This window comes from Natator depressus, chromosome 8 (genome assembly GCF_965152275.1).
Source record: "Natator depressus isolate rNatDep1 chromosome 8, rNatDep2.hap1, whole genome shotgun sequence".
Taxonomy (NCBI): Eukaryota; Metazoa; Chordata; order Testudines; family Cheloniidae; genus Natator; species Natator depressus.
In genome coordinates, this window is record NC_134241.1 from 48,315,870 (window position 1) to 48,336,694 (window position 20,825).

Consider the following 20,825-nt stretch of genomic DNA (forward strand, 5'->3'; position numbering starts at 1 on the left):
TTCTTCCCCTTTCTTCCGCCTCCCCTTCCTGCCGCGGCCGTCCGCGCAGCGCCAAGGGAGAGGAGAAAAGCGGAGTCCCTGGCAGGGGTACACCACTCCCCGGCTAGGGACGAATGCTGCTAACAACGCCCTGGCTGCTTGGCTTCGCCCCTCACTCAGCCACCCCTTCTAAAGCAAGCTGCCAAACAAAGCCCTTGAAAGCTGAAACCCCTTTGCTGTAGCCTTTCGCTTCCGCTCTGGCTGTTCCCACGACGACAACCAGGCCCGAGCCCTTTCTGGAAAGGAGACACGCAGGTGAAACCGCCTGGCTACTCCCCTCCCCCTCTAGCAACACCACCCCACGTATTTCCGAAGCGGGAGGAAGATTAACGGGTGCCCTTCCCCCAAACGCGTTCTTTCTCCCTCCTCGCTCAAACGTCACCCACGCTTCTGGGCAGGGGGTGGAGAAAGATTAATGGTTCCCCACCCCTTGTACTCTAAGGGAACCTTCCGTAAGTGGCGGCTTCAGCTGTTGGTGGTGTTAGGCCTATAGATGCCAAGTATCCCAGGCTGGGAGAGGCGAGTTCTTGGTTTCCTTAGGAGAAGGGCTACGCTGACACACCTTGTTATACTGCTGTTAAAATAATTTAGAACAAAGGTAAGATACTTCAGGGTCCCCCCAAAGGATTCCTTTGTCACATAATACCTCGCACTGCAAGCCTGGCTATTTGGGGATTTTAAAGTACTTTCCAAAAATTAATGAAGCCTCACTGCATTAATTAGATAGCAAATGTCCAAAGTTTAGAAGATTTAAACTGCTTTGTGAGAGCTAAATATTATTAACCACATCTCTGTTTTACAGATGCATAAACTGAGACATAGAGGTTGTGACTTGTTCAAGGACATACAATACAAACCAACAGTCCTTACTTCCCAGTTGCGTGCTATAAATAGTAAACAAATCTGGACTTCAGTTCTGCAAATGACTCTGTGTGATCAGACCGCAGTGTCCACATGGAGTCCTGTTGACTTCAATAGGGTATTCAGACCCATTTGCAGGATCAGGACCTTGTACTGTTTCATTTCACTCTATCCTTTCAGAAAGTTAATTGAATCACAGTGTATTTTAAAAGTGGGTTTAAAACATATCTTTATCCCTCCCCTTCTACAAATTGCTTTCTTACATAGGTGCTTCAGAGCTATTATTATACCACTCATGGACCAGGATCCCATTGTGCGAGGCACTGTATAAACAGAACAAAAAGCCACTCTTTGCCCCAAACAGCTTACAATCTAAGTATAAGACAAGAGGCAACAGATGGACACAGTTCAACAGGTGCTAATAATTAGGCTTGGCAGAATTAGATTCTTTAATTAGTAAATAGCATTTTCACACACACTGACAGATAAATATTTCCATCAGTAACATTCAGAATTTACAGATAGGTAAATTAAGGAAAATGTTGCTTGAGAATTTAGAGTTTCTCTTGAGGATAATTTATATATTTTGACATGTGATGTTGACAATTTGCTTTTTAATGGTTATAAAGCTTTAACCTCACTGTTTACTGTCATTAAATAATTATATGATCCCCCTATTATTTCCCATAACTATGAAAATTTAAATTGATACAATTCTAAAAAAAAACACCACAATTTTGTGCAACTGTGAAAATTTAAATAAAAATAAAAAATGCTTACAAATTTATGTTATTTAAAAAAATGAATTTTGCCAATCCTACTAACAGTACAATTTTTTTTTTTTGGTCAGTGTTAGGCATGATTGGCCTCTTTGAGAGAGAAGAGTCCCATGGACGGGGACTGATCACCTGCTGCCTAACTTAGGGGAAGGCACCTGGACCTTATAAGGGGTAGACAGCTACAGGTGAGTGTTGGCAGTTGCCTTTAGGGAGAAAGAATGCCCCTGCAGGGGCCTGAATTAGTAGGGAAAGATACAGCAAGGGAAGAGAGGATTTGGCCTTCTTCACAGGACTTTCCCCCAGTAGTGTTTTCCCCCTGCTGACTCAGGGCCTTGTAGGTGCTTTCTTATTTCCCACGCATATGCTGACACCCACATACAGCAATTTTCTTCTTTATAAGGCCTAAGTGCCTTTTCTTAAGCCCAGCTGAGCAACAGATAATCTGTTGAGGGGCACTGGACCCTGCTCCCTCTTAAAGGGGCAGTCCTCATGGGACATTCAGCTTCCCTGAGCTGAATGATTCTAAAGTGTTATCCCTGTGGTAGTTTGTGCCATTAGGGGGCCTGAAAAAGTTGTTGTTGTGTACAGCTTAATTAACTATGATAGTGTAATGAACCTGTTCACTCATTACTGGGGACTGGATTTATCCCCAGTTCAATATCTAGCCAGCACAGGACTCCAGAACCTCCTGAGTACAGGAAAGAGAAGGGCTACCTGAGGTCAGAAGTGGTGACCTGGCTCATGTGGAAGTACAATGCTTCATGTAAACAGAAGAAGGCTGGAGACAGCAGCCTGAGAGCTGGTCAAAGAGAGAAGACTGGAGAGCAGGTAGCCTTAGCGTTGGGTCAAGTCAGATGGTTGTAGGCACAGGGCTAGTAGTATCTGCAGTAGGAGCATACACGGCTGTGGTCTGCAGGCAGAAGGGTACTGGGAAAGGGTTACACTGGGACTCACAGGTCTGCTAGACGCTTAAAAATTAGGTCAACCTAGCTATGTCACTCAGGGCTGTGAAAAATGTTGTGCCATGGACAGTGTAGTTAGGTCAACCTAAACCCTGGTGTAGATGTGGCTGTCAACCAACTACCACCTCTTGGAGAGATGGATTAACTACACTGAGGAAAAACCCCTTTCATTGACATAGGAAGCATCTACACTACAGTGGCACAATAACTGTGCCACTGTTGTCTAGATATGCCCTTACTTTCATATCCCGGTACTGGACTGCCCTTATGGGCTGGATTGGGAATTGTTCTTTTGATCTTTGTGTTGTGACTTAAGCAATTGTACCTAGGGTAACTGCACTTTTTATTTTGGCAACTCTTGCAGAGGAATGTGCCCTGGCACACAAAGTGTGCAACTGTTTCTGAGAACCCACCAAGGACTAGAGCCTGAAGAGCTGAGTATTTGGAGCACAGACAGCACTTGCCTCCAGATCTGTGGTACACTCAGCATGCTATCACATACTTAGGGGTTGGTGTAGCCAACACACTCTGACACATCCTGCAGTAGGGTTGGTTACAGTAGTATCATTAACTGGAAAATTTAATTGACAAATAAGGGTAAAATTTGAACAATAGGGCTTACAAACAGAGACAACAGTGGGCTTTAACAAACGGGGTTCTGAATTCTACTTTAAAGACAGTAGGATCTTCCTATGTTAACTGCTGTTCCTGATTTCAGAATCTGGTGTGCCGTCTTGACACAACTGAATATAATATTTGCACAGATAATTTTATAAAAAATATCAAAATATTTCAGACTCAGACATCACAGATAATTTTATTTGATCAGTTTATTATTAAATGATCTTTTATCAAGTAGTTTATTATTTATATTGTAGTGGTGCCTTGGGGCTAAGTATTGTAGACTCACATAACAAAAAGATAGTCCCTGCCCTCAAGAGTAATCTTTTAGATCTTCAGTAAATGCATGATTGTTTCCAACACTATATAGTTTTAAATAACTAACAGAAGATTTCCAACATATCTCATTTCTTGGAATATTATTACACTAAGTAATAGATCTCATCATGACATGTGTCCTGAATTTCAGCACACCCCATTAGTCTTAATTTAGAATTATAGAAGTAGGAGATGGAAAAGACCCATGAGGACATCCAGGCCATCTCCCTGCCAATGCAAGATGGTTCCCTATAGTGCACACTCTAGTGTTTAGTTGAGTCTGGTTTTAAATATTCTAAGCACAACGTAATAAATTTTATTGTTAGTAAGATTTTCCTGTTACGCAACCTACATTTTCTTTTTTAATTTCTCCTGTAATCAGTGGTTCTCAAACTTTTCCATACAACAACCCTCTTTTCTATACAAGGACCACCCAGGACCCTCTTCCCATTGAGGTGAGATGTAGCTGAAGCCCTACCTCATATTCACCAGTATAGGAAGGGAAGAGTAGTTATGATCCCTTTACCCTTTTTCGGGACACCCTAGGTTGTGAACCCATGCTCAAAATAATTCCTCTCCCTTCTGGTTTTTAAATGTTCAGATTTTTGTAGGATATCTTATCTCCTCTTCCATCACAAATCAATCCTCTAACCTCCTATCATTTTTACTGCCTTTTTTATATTTTCTCCAATTTTCCATATCTTTCTGGGACTGAGGTATTCAAAACTCAGTGCAATGAGTTCCAGTTCCAGAGCATTATCAAATGAAGCATCCACTCCCTCCCCTGTGACATGATGTGTTTGCATACACAACTCAAAATAGCATTTGCTTTTGGCTATTGCCATATCTCACTGCAAGGTAATTTTTAATTTGTGATAATTTATTACCCCAAAACATCTTGTGATTCTGCCATGAGGTACAGGGTCTTCAAGGACCCACAGTAAATTTTGATATTTGGTCCCACAACGTGATGTCTCACTTTTCCATTCCTTTATTTTCTTTATTTCTTTGAAAACAGAAAACCTGATGCAGTTACACTTCCAGTGTTTCATTTATTTGGGCCAACTAGCAGTGTTCTTCAGGCTCTGCTTTTGAAACTGATCCTGCACAAACACGTCTGACATACGGAGAATATGTTGAAGTTTTTTATAATGTTTTTGCAGGAGCTGAACTAGAGCATTTTAGCTATATAACTTTTTGACCATAACACAAAATGCTTCCGTTTTGGTAGTCTCAATAAAAACAAGCATACAGATTTTTAAAACTTAAGAGAGATTTCAGCTGCAAAAGAAATTTTAGCCAGGCATCTCAATGATCCAAATGACCTGCAGTGCTGATGACAGGTTTAGAACTGAAAGATGTTCTAGAATTACATCAGAATGAAAGGCAAGGATCAACTGTCCTCTGTTCCAGTTGGCTGAGTGTTCAAAAATCCCAAATATTTAGCACAGTCAATATTCTAAACCAAATCATGTTATCAAAGAGAACAAAATAAGACCCCAGTCCTGCTAACAGTTATGCATGTGTTTTACTTTAAGCATGTTTGTAAATGTTTTCAGAATCAGGGCCTAAGTAACTGCACTTTTCACAAAATAAAGCTGATAAAAGCAGAGGAGTGAAGCATGTTTACACACAATGACATCATAATGAGAGTAGTCAACATCCATCTGAAAGTATGTTAATACCATACAACCATGATATAATTTAAGAAAGGAGAAATCATTTCTAAAATGACTGGCATACTTTATATTTTGTAGCAATTTAGAAAAAGGAAAGGATGACAGCAATAATGCTCTGCACTTTGGGGTGACTGTTGATTTGTATTTATCTTTATATATGTGATGGGGTGTGTATCCCACATAGGTGTCAAAAGAGTTATTGTTCCAGAGAGGCCAATTAACATACCAGGCTGCACCTGCAGGGAAACCCAGGCTTAACTAAGGGAGAAGCCCAGCTTGGGAGGGGCTGGCAGAGGACTATAAACAGAGGAAGGTCAAAGCAGAAAGAGGTATATCTTTAACAGACAAGAATTTAAAAGTGTGGTCATGAAGGAACTTGCAAAGGAATAGCGAGAACTATAGACTAAGGAAACAAAAGGATGAAGGTTTTATGATATAAGCTCAAAAATCACTGATGATGAATTCCATAGTTATGATTGAAAAAGTGAAGTAGTCAATTTTAGAATATTAGCCAGTCATTGTACCTTAAATGAAAAGTTAAACTTATTAAAAAGACACAAGGATGGGCTGAGTAATGTGCACAAACCCAAAGAAACTGTTGATCAAGTTCTATGGCATTGTCCTATGGTAAGAAAGTTCCTTTATAAAAAAAAAAAATGCATTGGCTTAGAATCAAAGATTTTTCCCCTAAGGGAACGAATGAGAATGTCAGGAAAATGGAATAGTGCTAAAAAAAGCCTTGCTTTGTTTTCTTAAGGATACTAGAATGAGTAAAAGGATTTTCGTTTTAAAAAAGGGCTCAAGATGAATGAAGAAAATGGTGGTTGTAACCTCCTACAATGACACTGTTGTGCCAAAAGTAAACAAAGATAAAGAAAGGGGGCTGCTGGGAGAGAGTCCATAGTGAATGGAATGAGAAAGAGATACCAAAAAGTAAGCCCAAGAGGGAGAATAAGCCCAGGGATCCTCTCCTGACTAGAGAAGTCTGGTAGGAGACTAGGAGAGAGATTATCCATGGACCACAGGTTGAAAACCACTGTGTTAGGGGATTTGAGGGGAAGGCCTGAGAGAAGGGTGAACCTAGGGAGGTTGTGGGGAAGAAGGCTTGAGAGAGACTGCATAGGAAGAAGTCCAGGGGTGCAACAGCAAAGTTGGATGAAACAACTCTTGAACAGCCTGGCTTCTGGTTATAGGGTCCATGGACTGGAACCCTGGTGTAAGGAGAAGGCCTACATTTCCCCTACAAGCCACTGATATGGTGGTGTGAGGCTGCAGAAGGAAAGAAGAGTGACAGAGACCTCTGACAAAAGGGAATAAGGACCACAGAGAGCAGGTTTGGTTCTAAAGACTTGATACAAGGTATTGGACATTGGTTTGTTGGCCTTTGTTACCCCAGAAGGGGTGGACTTAAATCGTGGCATGCATGGAGGACCAAGTTATGGGAAAGGGTGGACTGCAGAACACCAGAGCGGCCATCAGCAGGGGATCCCAGATGTGGAGCGAGTCACTACGCCATACCCAGTCCCAAGGAGATACTTCAGTGGTGAGTCCCCCTTGTTACAATATTCCAATCTAGTTTTTCCTCTTCCTAGCTTATCAGTCTCTCTCCAGGTGCAGGGTTTGTTTCTCATTTACAGTAAAGCCCCTTTTCACCATTCAGGCAGTATAAAGGGGCTTTTGTGTAAATTACTGTGAGGCCTAGAATATATATCACTTATTTACTATCTGTAAAATCAATATTTTATATTGATTAAAATGTGTGATGTATTTTGTAATTCTGAGATGGAAGGTGTTAGATGTATGAAGTATTAGTATAGTTATTAAATTCTGATTTAGACCACTCTTCCAGGCTGGCCCTAGGACTGTATCAAGTGTACAGTCATACACCATACCCTCAGTTGCTAAAACCCTCCTACACCTCTTAATTAGAAGCAACATAACCCATTTAACAGCCACACCCTATCACCTCGGATGTTATGCATTGTCATCTTCCAGGGATCCCACATATCTGCCTTCTTATTAAGTCCCACAAAATATAAAGCTGGGTCCTGCCTGTCTGGTTGCCGAGACGTTAGTGACGTGCACTGTTTTAATTCCTGATCTAACTTGTTCTGCAGCACTCTTGGTCCATGAAGGTGTATCTGTGTCACTCAGCAGTGAAAACTCCCCTGCAGTCATAACAGACAAAAAACACACAAAATAAACAAAAAAAACCACCCAAGCAGTCATAGCGCAAAAGAATGAAGGGCTGCAACACCAAGAATGTCCAAGTTTTGTTTAATATTAGGTGGCCATAGCAGTAACTCGTAGTTGACTTAACACACTCAATTGTTCTCCTGGTGCCCTTTGCTGAAGTAACTACAGCATATTAGCCAATGATTCTGAATGCGTACGCCAAGTGCTACATGCTGCTGCCTCTTCATGTTGCAAACTGCTAGCACTTGCACTATGGTTCCCTGATTTATTATGAAACATTTCCTTTTCTCCATATGCTACTAGCATGAAGTATGCACCCTTTATTTTTCTTTCCCTTCACCCAGTAGTGCTTATGTTACAGTCTGTTCTGTCTTCCTCTCTTGTAAAATTATTTCTTCGTGCTTTGCATTAACACCATTTCCTTTAGCTCAAGACAAGGATCATTGGATGGTGACTATAAAGGATTATGACAGTCTTAACTTGAAGGATTAATTGCAGCTGCTCTGCACATACACATGATACTAAGCCTAAATATAATTTAACAATCCATTATTATTTTATTAACAGAAGTTACATTCTTCAAAGAGGATCCTCTATAGCAGATTTCTCATTGTACTCATGAGACAGTAAAGTCTAGGACAGAGGTTCTCAAACTGTGGTCTGCGAGCTCCATTCAGGTGGTCTGCAGATAGTTCCCTCTAAGGTGTGCAGCTGGGTGACTGCACATGAGAGAATGAAGGGCCACCCACCTAATTAGTGGAGCTGCGCAGGCGTGGCTCAATTAATTAGATGCCTGGACCCTGGAGAAGACGAGCATGTATGGTGAGGTGGTGGCCTTCAGGGGAAGAGGGGATAGGTGGGAGGGGTGAGTGGGATGAGAAGAAGGGGTGAGGGGAATTTGGGATATGCAGGGCTGCGGCAGCCAGAGAAAGAGATGACTTTCCCCAGCTCCAGAGCTGCGGCTGCTGGGGAGAGACGGCCCTCCTTCCCAGCCTCAGCTCTGTGGCAGGGGAGAGACCTCCCTTCTTCCTAGCCCCAGCTTGGGAGAGAGGGCACATCCATTGCATTAAAAAGGTAAGATTACTGATATTAAAATATGAGTTGTGTGCTTTTATTTGTAGAACAAAAAAAGTTAATATTATATTTTTATAATAATAATTATTATTATTTTATTTTATATAGCACTTTTATCCAGCGTTCTTTACAATAGTTAGCTAACGGTATAAACAACATTTGGAAAGATCATTAATTCGTCCGCCAAGACCATCAGCAATTTTCAAGTGGTCTGCGATTAAAAAAAAGTTTGAGAACCACTAGTCTAGGGGAGAGAGTACAGAACTGGGGTGTCACGAAACCCAGGTTCTGTTCCAAGCTTTCACACTTACCTCTTGTGTGACCTTGGGCAAATCACTTCCCCATTCTGCCTATTTTCTCTCCCACCATTTGTTTGTCTTGTCTATTTATATTGCAAGCTCTCTGGGGCATGGGCTATCTTTACTTTGTTTGCACACTGCCGAGCCAAAGGGGACCTTGATCTAAGTTAGGGCCTATAGGTGCCACTGTAATACAAATTATAAAATATAATCTCCAATTTAAACCTACTAATTCTCTCAAATCAGCATATTATAGGACTCTCTTAGGGAGAAATAACTCCCATGTAAGAGGCAATTTGAGATCTAGATACTTATAATTTAAACAAACTATTAGAAATGCAGATTTTAAAAAGTTTATCTTTTATTTATTTTTTGAAATTTTCTGTCAAGCATTGAGTTTAACATTATGTAATTATCACACACCCTTTCCCCATGTGATACAGGTGTTTACCTCTCTGTGTCTCAGTATTCTCAACTATAATGTGAGGATAAGTGAATTGCTCAAGTTCATACAGCAAGTACTGGCAAAATGAGGAATGAAAGCTAGAACTCCCAACTCAGTCTCCTGTTCTAACCACTAGACCCACTGCATCATCCAAACATGTACTTGAGAGCAATTATAACACCAGTATAAATGCTCCCTAAATAATGTTCCCAGTGGAATTTGTCTTCACCTTCTATGCTATGCAGAGTATGCTGATAACTAAGGCTATGATTTAATCACTGGTATTTTTAGTAAATGTCATGGACAGGTCATGGGCAAGAAACAAAAAATCACAGCCCGTGACCTGTCTGTGACTTTTATTAAAAATACCCATGATTGAATCGTAGTGCGGGAGAAGCCTGCGGCACCAGCTGCTGGTGGGAGAGAGAGCCCTGGGGCCAGACGCTGCTCCAGGTGGGAGCCGCAGTTGCTCCCGCCTCCCCCAGCACCACTGCTCAGGCGGTCTATGGGGCCAGCTGCCTAGGGCCGCCGAAGCAGCAGTGGGTGTGGCTGGCTGTGGAGCTGCTCCAGCAGTGGCTGGTGTGGCTGTCCCCAGGGTCGCCTGAGCAGTTGGCCCCAAGGCCGTCTGCTTGGGCAGCCCCGGGCTCAGCTACACTGGCCACTGCAGAAGTCACGGAGGTCACAGGAAGTCATGGAATCCGTGACTTCTGCAACCTCCATGACACACCCGGAGCTCTACTGATAACAAATAAAAGCGTCTCTCTGTCTTAACTGTATGCAGTCATATATTTTTACACCAGTAGTAAAAATGTTGCTATGACAAGTTGCTTATCTCATGTTTTTCTTGGTTGATGTTATCATCAGTGAATTCTTAGTTCCATGCACCTGTAGCTTAGTTTGTGATAGCATCAGATAGGAAACCCAATAAAAACATCTTCTAGGAAACATATTCTTCAGTTCCCTTAAGAAAATAAAGATAAAGGGTCAGATTAATCTCTGGTGAAATTCTATTGTCTTCAGCAGAGTTAGAATGGGGCGAATTTTGTCCCCATATAGAAATATGCATTGCAGGCATGGTACTTTATATTTACTGAAGTAGAGAAATACATGTTGAAACGTACAAAAATAGAACAGTATCCTAAAGTTTGTGACTGTAAAGAGCACAGTTAGTTAAGAGGGGAATCCACAGGAACTAACCTTTTATTCAGATCTCACTCCAGGAGAACTCATTTTTTAGAATGTGTGTCTGTTTAGCTCATTGGAGAGAGAGACGTTTTAAAACAACCCTCATTTTTTGAAGAGTTTTTGAAACTATAAACAGAAAAGAAACAAAAGCAAGTTATAGCTGTAGTTTGTGTTTGGTAAGCTGTTCATGAGAAGATCCTCTTTGGCTGAAGTATGTTTTGTCAAAAATTTCTTTATATGGTTTTTTAGAAGACTTTTTTGGAGGTTACAGCTGTAGGGTGAATTCCTTACTTATTTTATCAGATTCTGCTTACCAGTCCCAGTGTCCTGGCCAGATTCCAACATGGATAAAAGCTTTCTGCTTGCCTAAGATTTCCCCCTTAAGTTACAACTGACACAATATTATTCTTCACTTACTGTCTTTAGTTATTGTGCAGTTAAAAAGCTGCCATGTTACATCACAAAGGTTTAATTTAATTTCTGAATGCAGAAATTTCTTAATTATAATTGACCATCCCCATTTGTTCCTGCAGTATACATTCACTTATCTTTGGCAAGCTCTGACTTTTACATGTAACATTATTTACTTTTCTGATTTAAATTGACGAGAACCAGGGAAATGACATCACTGGAGCTGAATGGCTTCTTCAGCATTTAGCTCCATGCTGAAACTGGCACAATTAGTGGACATGGCTGCTCCCCAGCCCCCATGACTTTCCAGGAAGCCTCTCCTAATTCTTAGATGGGTACTCCATGTAAAGAGAACAATATTCCAGAAAAGGAACTACAAGGCAGTGAGACTGCAGAACAGCTGAGCTGGAAAAATCCAAGATTGCAGCTGCCAGGAACAAATCCTGTCTCCTTCTCACTTTCTTCTGAGGGGATAGGCAGGCCATTCATCCAATTTTAAACCAGACAGTCCTCTTTTTTGGGTGGTTTGTCCCCATCTGGTAAAACCACTGTAGTTTTATCCAGTATCAGATAGTGTATGCCATTTTGAAGAGCATGCTGCTCTGCCCTGTGACCTTGCAGGCGAGGTCACTCCAGTGGGGATGGGGTTCCTGGAAGTAGTGGAATATTCAGTATTCTGAGGATGCACGAGTGGCCACCCTAACAGGGATCCCTATCACTAAAAATGATTTTTGTGAGCTAATTTCTGAGTTTAGATCTCCTAAATCCCTCCTAAATATCAAACTGGATGAATTTAAGCCTGATATCAGCAAACCGAGATTAGAGAGAGTGGTCTGGAAACAGGAAAAGAGGAGAGATTTGAGACAGAACGGAATTAAAGTGCTAGAAAGAGAGAGCTGACAGAGAAGATTGGAGATGTCTCTCATAAGCATGAGTTGTGTGACTCCTGGAGCCATCGTCTTCTAAAGGTAAGCAGCTACTCCTTTTCAGTACCTAACAGAATATATACAAGAATTGATATGACTCTAATCTTTAGATCTTTACTTAATACAGGAACATCAGCACAGCAAGGCTGCGTCTCCTAGTTAGATCACGTTCCAGTTTGGCTTTTTATTAGAAACTGGGAAGACAAACCTACAATGAAAAGATGGGGATAAAATATCCCACTTCTGTATGACCAGAAAAGAATTCAAGATATCAGACAGGAAACTAAGCAATAATTTAAAGAAAACAATGCAGAGCAGATTTTAAGAAGTCCTCTATAGGATGCCTTCCAAGTAGTGACTAGGGGCAGTTTAATAAATAATCCTATCTCAAAAAAGAAGTGCAAACATTGCTCAAGGAGGTTGAACAATTTAAATTTACACCAGACAAATCAATCACAGAAAATATATTAAAAATGAAGAAGCTAGAAGTAAGTTAGATTTACTTGAAACAGAAAAAAAATGACCAGGTAATCAGATATACAAAGCGATACTAGGAAAAAGGGTAATGAAAGTGATAAATAATTAGCTAATATGCTAACAACGTTTAAAAAAAAAAAGTAAAATCATATCTCCAGTCTGCAAGGCTCCAAATGAATTGGCAACTGGCCCAAAATGGGTGAGCTTTTGCAGACTTCTATAGGAGGCTTTGCTCCTTAGAGTCAGCTGATGATAAGCTGATAAAGAAATAATTGGTTAAAGCAAATGTACCAAAACTAGAACACCTAGACGCCATGGAGAAAGATATTAAACCAGAGGAAGTCCTATAAGTTATTAAGTCCCTTAAAAATGATCAAGCCATTGGCCATGATGGATTTCCTCCAGAATTCTCTAATTTTTTTAGGGCACAATTAATAGGACAATTAATAGATGTCAATTAAATATCAAAAGGAAATAAATATCTTGTATACTGGGTGAGATGCACAAATTGTAGTTATCGCAAAACGTGCTAAGGAGAATCCAACTTTGTGTCTTACAGACCCATATCCCTATTAAATCAAGATGCAAAAATTTATGCTTCAGTCCTAGCAAATAGACCGAAAATTGTTACCTAGGTATATTAAAAGATCAGACAGGGTTTGTATTAAACAGAGAGCTATCTGACAACATTCAGAGTTTTATGCCTGATCTTCTTCAGACTGTACTAATGAGGTCCATCATTTTTTACAACGGGATGAAGATAAAGCTTTTGCCTGACGGAATTGGCAGTTCTTAAAAGATACTGTAGATACATTTGGTTTAGGCCCTAAATTTCAAAATTGCATTTCCATCTTGTATTCCAACCCATATGCTACCATAAAAGTTAATGGATATCTATCAGAAAAAGTCCCCCTTTTTATAAGCACATGCCAAGAATGCCCATTATCATCTTCTTTATGCCATGGTAATGGAGTCATTTGTCCAGTCAATCAGAAACAATACTAATATAAATTGGAAACAACACAAACTAGCTTTCATGTGCACGATGTCATGGCATTTGTTACAAATCCAGCTCACATACTACTAGAATTATAAGAAAAGATCTTATAATGTGGCAAAGTGTCAGAATTCAAGTAAACTACGATAAGTCAGATTTACGGGACATAAGCGTGGGTTCTGATCTACAGAATAATATAAAAGATAAATACAAATGGGTAACTACGGTAGGATAGCTGGGAATACACATTTCTAAAAGATGGCAAGACTTACATAATAATTATACTCTTCTGATTAAGAAAATCAAAACAGATCTAGAAAACTGGTTGAAGTATGACATTTCATGGTGAGGCAAAACTGTGGCATTTAAAATTAATCTTACTCTTAATTAACTTCCTTTTCCAAACACTTCTGGTTTTAGTCTTGGGAAGTCTTAAATCAATAGCAATCCCTGATAAACAAATTCAGCTGGGGAAATAAGAAACCCACAGTTATGCATCTACTTAACAAAGGCCATGTAAAAAGGGAGTATTCTCTTTACCAAACGTTAAGATCTATTACCAAGCCAGTCAGATTAGAAACTTGATGTAGTGGATAAAGCCAAAACTTAAAAAGCACTGGGAATAGATTCAGGCTTACTGTTGTGCAATCAAACTCTATGTCATCTGGATAAAGAGAAGAGAAAGTTATTCACCCTCTGCAGTAACTGAGGTTCTTTGAGATATGTGTCCCTGTGGGTGCTCCACTTCAGGTGTTGGTGCTTCCCAGGGCTGTTGATCAGGGATTTTCAGTAGCAGAGTCCGTCTGGGTCACATGTGCGCAATGGTCATCTTGCGGTGCCGTTGGTGCCTCAGCTAGCGCACACACGACCTGACCCCATCATTTCTTTCTCTTCTGCAGGCTCCATACTGCGAACTCCAAACTAGAGGGGAGAGGGAAGGAGTAGTGGAGCACCCACAGGGACACATATGTTGAAGAACCTCTGTTACTGCACAGGGTGAGTAACCGCCTCTTCTTAGAGTGATGTCCCTGTGGGTGCTCCACTTCAGGTGATTGTAGAGCAGTGCCCCCCTGTGGATGGAAGGGTCGACAGTTGTATGGAGAGATGAAGTTACGCTCAAATAAATTTATTAGTCTCCAAGGTGCCACAAGTCGTCCTTTTCTTTTTGAAGTTACTACCGTTACTCCTAGCATTGCATCTGAGTCTGAGCACTGAGTTACGCATAGTGATTCATGAAAGTATGTTCTGAGGCCCAGGTGGTGGTTCTACATATTTCTATGATCGGTACGTTGTTCAGAAAGGCTATTGAGGTAGCCATTGATCTCGTCAAATGAGTTCTGATCCCTGATGGGGGAATCTGTTTTGTTTTGTTGATAACAGAAATGGATGTAAGTGGAGATCCATTTTGATAGTCTCTGTGTGGCTATGGCAGAGCCTTTGGAATGCTCTGTCATGGAAACAAAACACCTTGGAGACTTTTGGAAAGGCTTAGTTCTCTCCAGGTAGAATGCAATTGCATGTCTGATGTCCAGGGTATGTAAGATAGCCTCCTGTGTGTTTCCATGAGGTTTGGGATAGAATGTAGGCAGATGAATTGGCTGGTTGAGAGGAAAGGAAGATGATATTTTGGGTATGAATTTGGGGTGTGGTCTCAAAGTGATCCTGTGCCTGAAAAATATGGTGTATGGAGGGTATGCCGTGAGAGCTGCTATTTTGCTTACTCGTCACATGGACATGATTGCGACCAAGAACTCTACCTTCATACGTAGGTGAATTAGGGAGCAGGTATCTAATGGTTCGAACAGAGGTCTGATGAGGCTTCTGAGAACCAGATTTAAGTCCCATGCCGGTGTAGGGTTACATATTTCTGGATAAACATTCTTCATCCCTGTGAGAAAGCATTTAGTAATTGGGTGCACAAATACTGACTCTCTGTCGATCTTGTGATGGAAGGTGGTAATGGCAGTGAGCTTACTGAAAGTCCTGAATTTTTAAATTCTAGTATATAGTCTAACACCAACAGAAGTGGCGCTATAAATGCGGTTATTTGTTTGTTCTGATGCCATAAGTAGAATCTTTTCCATTATTGGAGGTAAGTAGCATGCGTGGTTAATCTCCTGCTGTTTAGTAATACGTGTTTAACCTGTTCCAAAAGGGCTAACTCCTCATGATGGAGCCATGGATGAGCCACCCCTTCAAGTGAAGTTTTTCCAGATTTGGGTGGAGAATCTGACCGTCGTCCTGTGAGAGCAGGTCTGGCCTGAGTGGGAGAGTTCATGGTTTGCAGGTCGCCATGAGTATCAAGTAAGGATACCAGGTCTGTCTGGCCACATTGGGGCTACTAATATGACCTTGGCTTTGTCGGCACATATCTTGTGTATCACCCATGAGAGTATTGGTATCGGTGGGAATGCGTAAAGAAGAGGTGCGTCCCATCTGATTAGGAAGGCATCCCCTAGAGACTGGAGTTCCAGTCTTGCTTGTGAGCAAAAGTGTGGGCATTTGTGGTTTTGTGATGTCATGAATAGGTCGATGAGGGGGAACCCCCATAATTGGAACATGGGTTGTAAGATGCTACTGCGCAGTTCCCATTTGTGGTCTGAGAAAATTGTCTGCTTAATGTGTCCGCCGTTGTGTTTTGGTGACTGGGTAGATAGGAAGCGGTGATGCTGATGTTGTGGGGTTATACGCCAGTTCCACAACTTTATGGTGTCGATGCATAAGGAATGGGAGCGGGCTCCTCCTTGTCAATTTATGTAGAACATGTATGCAGTGTTGTCAGTCATTACTTGTATTGTTTTGTTCTTTATCACTGGGAGGAAGTGAACACACGCATGGCAAACTGTGCGTAGTTCGAGGAGGTTGATGTGGAACTCTGTTTCCGGGGAGACCACCACCCTTGGATTGTATGCTGGTTTGCATGGGCATCCCAGCCAATCAGCAAGGCATCTGTTGTGATCAGTATAGTTGGCAGGTCTTGTTGAAAGGGAACCTCTATGCACACATTTTCCAGCTGTGTCCACCACTGTAGTAATTGCTGGACATTTGGTATCACTGTTAGACTTTTGTTCTGGCTGTGCTTGTCTAATATGTATACCAAACTTAGCCAGCCTTGTAAGAAATGCATATGTAGTCAACCACATAGGCTTTGACTCCATGGGTGCTCTGGGGCTGGGGTACTTAAGGGGAAAAAAAAAAAGGGTGCTCAGCACCCCCCAGCTGCAGCTGTTCGGGAGCTGGGGGAGGCACTTGGGGGAGGGTGGAGAGCAATGGGCGGGGCCTCAAGGGAGTGGTTGGAGCAGGGCAGGAAGAGGCAGAGCAAGGGTGGGGCCTTGGGGAGAGGGTGGAGTGGGGGTGGAGCATCCCTAGGGAAAAAGAAAGCTCAGCACCTATGGTTGAGCATGTGCCTTACTACGAAAGTGATGGCTGCCATGTGACCTAGTAGTTGTAGGCAGGTGCGTGCTGATACCTGTGGGCTGTTTGTGACTACCGAGATAAGGTTGTTCAGTGTCAGGAATCTGGGCATTGGAAGTGATGCCCTGGCCTCTATTGAGTCCAGCTGGGCCCTGAAGAAGTCCAATTGTTGTTCGGGGACTAAGGTTGATTTTTGTTTGTTTATTTGTAACCCTAGGGTCTGAAAAAGGGTGATAGTCCTTTGAGTGATATCTGTGGTTTCTGATTGGGTGGCACCCTTCAGTAAACAATTGTCTAGGTATGGGAATATCATTATCCCTTGTCTACATAGATGTACCACTACTACCACAAGGGTTTTGGAGATGACTCGGAGCAGTCAAAAGCCTGAATGGTAGTACTCTGTATTGGAAGTGGTCATTTCCCACTATGAACCATAGGAACTGCATATGTGTGGGATATATGGTGATGTGGAAGTAGGCATTTTGTAGGTCGAGGGCTGAGAACTAGTCCCCCCTTTTGAGCGACAGTGTGACCATCTTGAAGCTTTGGGTTTGTACGAACTTGTTGAGTTTTCTGAGATCTAAGATGTGCCTCAATCCTCCATTTCTGTTCTGGGTTAAGAAGTAGTGGGACTAGAAACCCTTCACCCTGTGTTGTGGTGAAACTTGTTCCACAGCACCTAATTGTAGAAGATGGATTACTTCTTGTCATAGAAGGTGCTCGTGAGAAGGATCCCTGAAGAGGGACGGGGGAGGGGGTTGGGTGGGTGGGTAGGATGGAAGTGAATGGGATGGAGTAACCCAACCTTATTATCTCTAGTACCCATTGGTCTGTGGTGATGGATATCCAGGTGTAATAAAAAGGGCATAGGCAGTGGCCAAAGGCTTGGGTAGTATCTGTGGATGGCACTGTTTGTCATGGGATGTCTTTCAGACCCTCGACCAATGTTTCAAAAGTGCAGCTTGGCCGACATTGTTTGAGATGTTGAAGACTGTGACTGCAGTATTCACTGTCTCTGGGGTCGTTGTCTCTGTCTCTTAAGAGTCATATGACCTTTGCTGCTGTGGGAAGGTGTTGTCTCTACCACATTGATACAATTGGTATCTTCTCCGCTTTGTTGTGGGCATGTAAATGTCTAGAGTGCGGAGAGTCACCTGTGACTCCTTCATGGAATAAAGAACTTCATCTATTTTGGCAGAGAACAGTTTTTCTCTATCATATTGTAGGTCCTCTACCTTTGTTTGGAGGTCCTTCAGGATCCCGGATGACTGGAGCCATGGCGCTCTGTGCATGACTATGGCCATGCTGTTGTTTGTGCAGCCATGTCCACATGGGTGGCGGGTATAATAGGCCAGGGAAGGCTCAGCCTTCCTTGGTGCTGCTGCGGCCCCCGGTTGCGGGGTTTTGGGGGGAAGTTTTTGATTTATTATGCCTCATGCAGGTTCTGGGGCAGCTGAAAGAGGCAGTATATGGTATTCAGCTTCCCTGGTTCATCAGTAATCTCCAGACTCCAGGGAGATGACTGATGAACCCAGGAAGCTGAGTAGAAAATACCACCTCCTTAGCCACCCCGGAGCCTGTATGGGGCATATCAAAAGCCTCTCTAGAGGAGAGTTGGGAACATGCTTCTCTCTGGGCGGCTTGGGGTCTGGGGAGGGGAGGTGTGGATCCCGCTGGCCCGGGGCTCCTCCCGCCGAGGGGAGGGGCTCGGGGCTTCTCCGGGTGTGGCGGGGGCCTTGAAGTTCTGGTATAGTGTGAGAAACTGCTACCTGTAGGAATTTGCTATCTGTAACAGTTAGTCATATGTAAGGGATTGTAAGAAACTGCTATCTGATGTAGCAAATTCCTACAGATAGCAGTTTCTTGTACTACACTGGCCACGGGGATTGGGAGGGGGGGTCTCAGGGCTCCGGCCGATGAGGGGAGGGGGTCTCGGGGCTCCTCTGGCCACAAGAGGGGTGGGTGGAAGGAGCGGAGGCTGAGCTACCCTCCCCGAAGAGGGGCTCCACCAGACACCCGTGCATGTCCACTACATTGAGGGATGCTTGTAATGCTCTTCTGGCCATGAGTTGTCCCTCACTAACGATAGCCTACAATTGTTCCCATTTTTCCTTGGGGATGTCATGGAGGAATTCATTCAATTTGTTGTAATTATCATAATTACATCTCACAAGGAGGGCAGCATAGTTGGCTGTGAGGAACTGTAAGGTTGCTGAAGAATAGACCTTGCAGCCGAATAGGTCTAGTCTCTTCCAGTCTTTATCTGTAGGTGTAGACCTGTACTGGAACTGTTTCCCTCATTGATTTGCTGCATCCACCACTCGGGAGTTGGGTTGGGGGTGCGAAAAAAGGAAGTTGATCTCCTTAGTGGGTACACAGTATTTTCGGTCAGCTCTCTTATACGTCACAGGAATGGTTGCTGGCATTTGTCAGACTATGTCTGATGGTTCCATCAGTGCATCGTTGGTAGGCAGAGCTATCTTCAATGTGAAGGAAGTGTGTAAAATTTCAAGGAGTTTGTGCTGGTTTTCTGTCACCTCCTCAAGAGGGATGTTCTGGCTTTATGCTGCCCATTGGAATGACTCCTGAAATCGTTTAAAATCGTCTGCTGCAGTCGGGGCGGGTCCGGTGACCAAGACAAATTGTGGACAGGAGAAATATCCTGCTCTGTGTCTTCATCCTCTTCTGTTTTCTCAGGGACTACAAAGGCTCCTGTTAGGAGGCTGTTGTGGAGCATACATGGCATTTCTGAGGGGTAGGAGGTCTGTGGCTATGTCGCCTATAGGTCACCCATGGGTCCCACTGTGGCCATTGTATTAGGAAGGACATGGGCGGGTACATCTGCGGATGTCCGTACCAGAGCTGCATGTCTCAGGTGTGCTGGTCCCTGGATCTCATGGGTGCCAGAGATGACTCTGTGCCCGTCAGTGAGGAATGGTGGAATTAAAAGACGCCCTCCTCCTGGTCGTCATCCTCATTGCTGGAAAAAGGTGGGGTGATGGGGGAATCTGGTTGCCCCAGTGCCATCTGCACTGGGGAGCCATCAGTGCTGAATAATGGAGAGCCCGTAGTGGAAGACACCATCGTGTCAGCATGTTGTGTAAAACGTCGAGATGTGAGAATTTCGGTGCTGAGTCCATCAGTGCTGATGATTTTGATGTTGAGCATGCAGCAGTTTGACTGGTGCCAGTGGTGACATCTTAGATCTCTCCGTCAGTGCCAATATTGTTGGTGGCACTGGTGGCAGAGGCATTGCCATTGGAGATGGCTGTGGTGCCATCACTTTCACTGGCGTTGTCAGTGCCGGGGAGGAGAAGTTTGCCTTGTGTTTGCCTCTCATCTCCTTAACCTTGGTGGCAGAGGCCCTGATGTGGATGGTGCTGGAGGTTTCCAGCGTCTCAAAGGTGCTCACTCTCAATGTGGTTGGCACCAAGGACAGCGGCCTTGCAGGAGTCCATTTTCTTTTCAGTGGTTCTCTCTGTGGGGAGGACATGGCTCATTTCCTCTTTTTCTTGGAGGAATAGGTTTTTGCCATGTCCTATGAGTAGGGCCCTACCAAATTCACGGCCATGAAAACGTGGCACAGACTGTGAAATCTGGTCTCCGACTGTGAAATCTGGTTTTTTGTGTGCTTTTACCCTATACTATAAAGAATTCATGATGGAGAACAGTGTTTCTCAAATTGGGGGTCCTGGCCCAAAAGGGAGTTGTGGGGGGTGAGGAGGTTATTTTAGGGAGGTTGTGGTATTGCCACTGTCACTTCTGGGTGGCTGGAGAGCAGCGGCTGTTGGCCAGGTGCTCAGCTCTGAAGGCAGTGTCCCACCAGCAGCAGTGCAGAAATAAGGGTGGCAATGCCCCCCCCTTATTTCTGCACTGCTTCCTGTAGAGCTGGGTGGCCGGAGAGTGGCAGCTGCTGACTAAGGGCCCAGCTCTGAAGGCAGCAGAGCAGAAGTAAGGGTGGCAATACCATACCATGCCATCCTTACTTCTGCACTGCTGCTGGTGGGGCGCTGCCTTGAGAGGTAGGCTCCTGGCCAGCAGCTGCTGCTCTCTTGCTGCCCAGCTCTGAAGGCAGCACCACGGCCAGCAGCAGCACAGAGGCAAGGATAGCAATACCGCAATCCTTTCTACAATAACCTTGC

The 20,825-nt window shown here is 43.3% G+C and overlaps 1 long non-coding RNA gene across 1 annotated transcript; it reads left to right on the forward strand.

Annotated features, from left to right (window-relative positions):
- Positions 1 to 43: 43 nt before the first annotated feature.
- LOC141992198 (uncharacterized) lies at positions 44 to 14,202 on the forward strand. Its single transcript, XR_012640550.1, has 4 exons — positions 44 to 294; positions 1,751 to 1,864; positions 6,453 to 6,802; positions 14,169 to 14,202. It is a non-coding gene; the product is annotated as an uncharacterized LOC141992198 (long non-coding RNA).
- Positions 14,203 to 20,825: the final 6,623 nt, after the last annotated feature.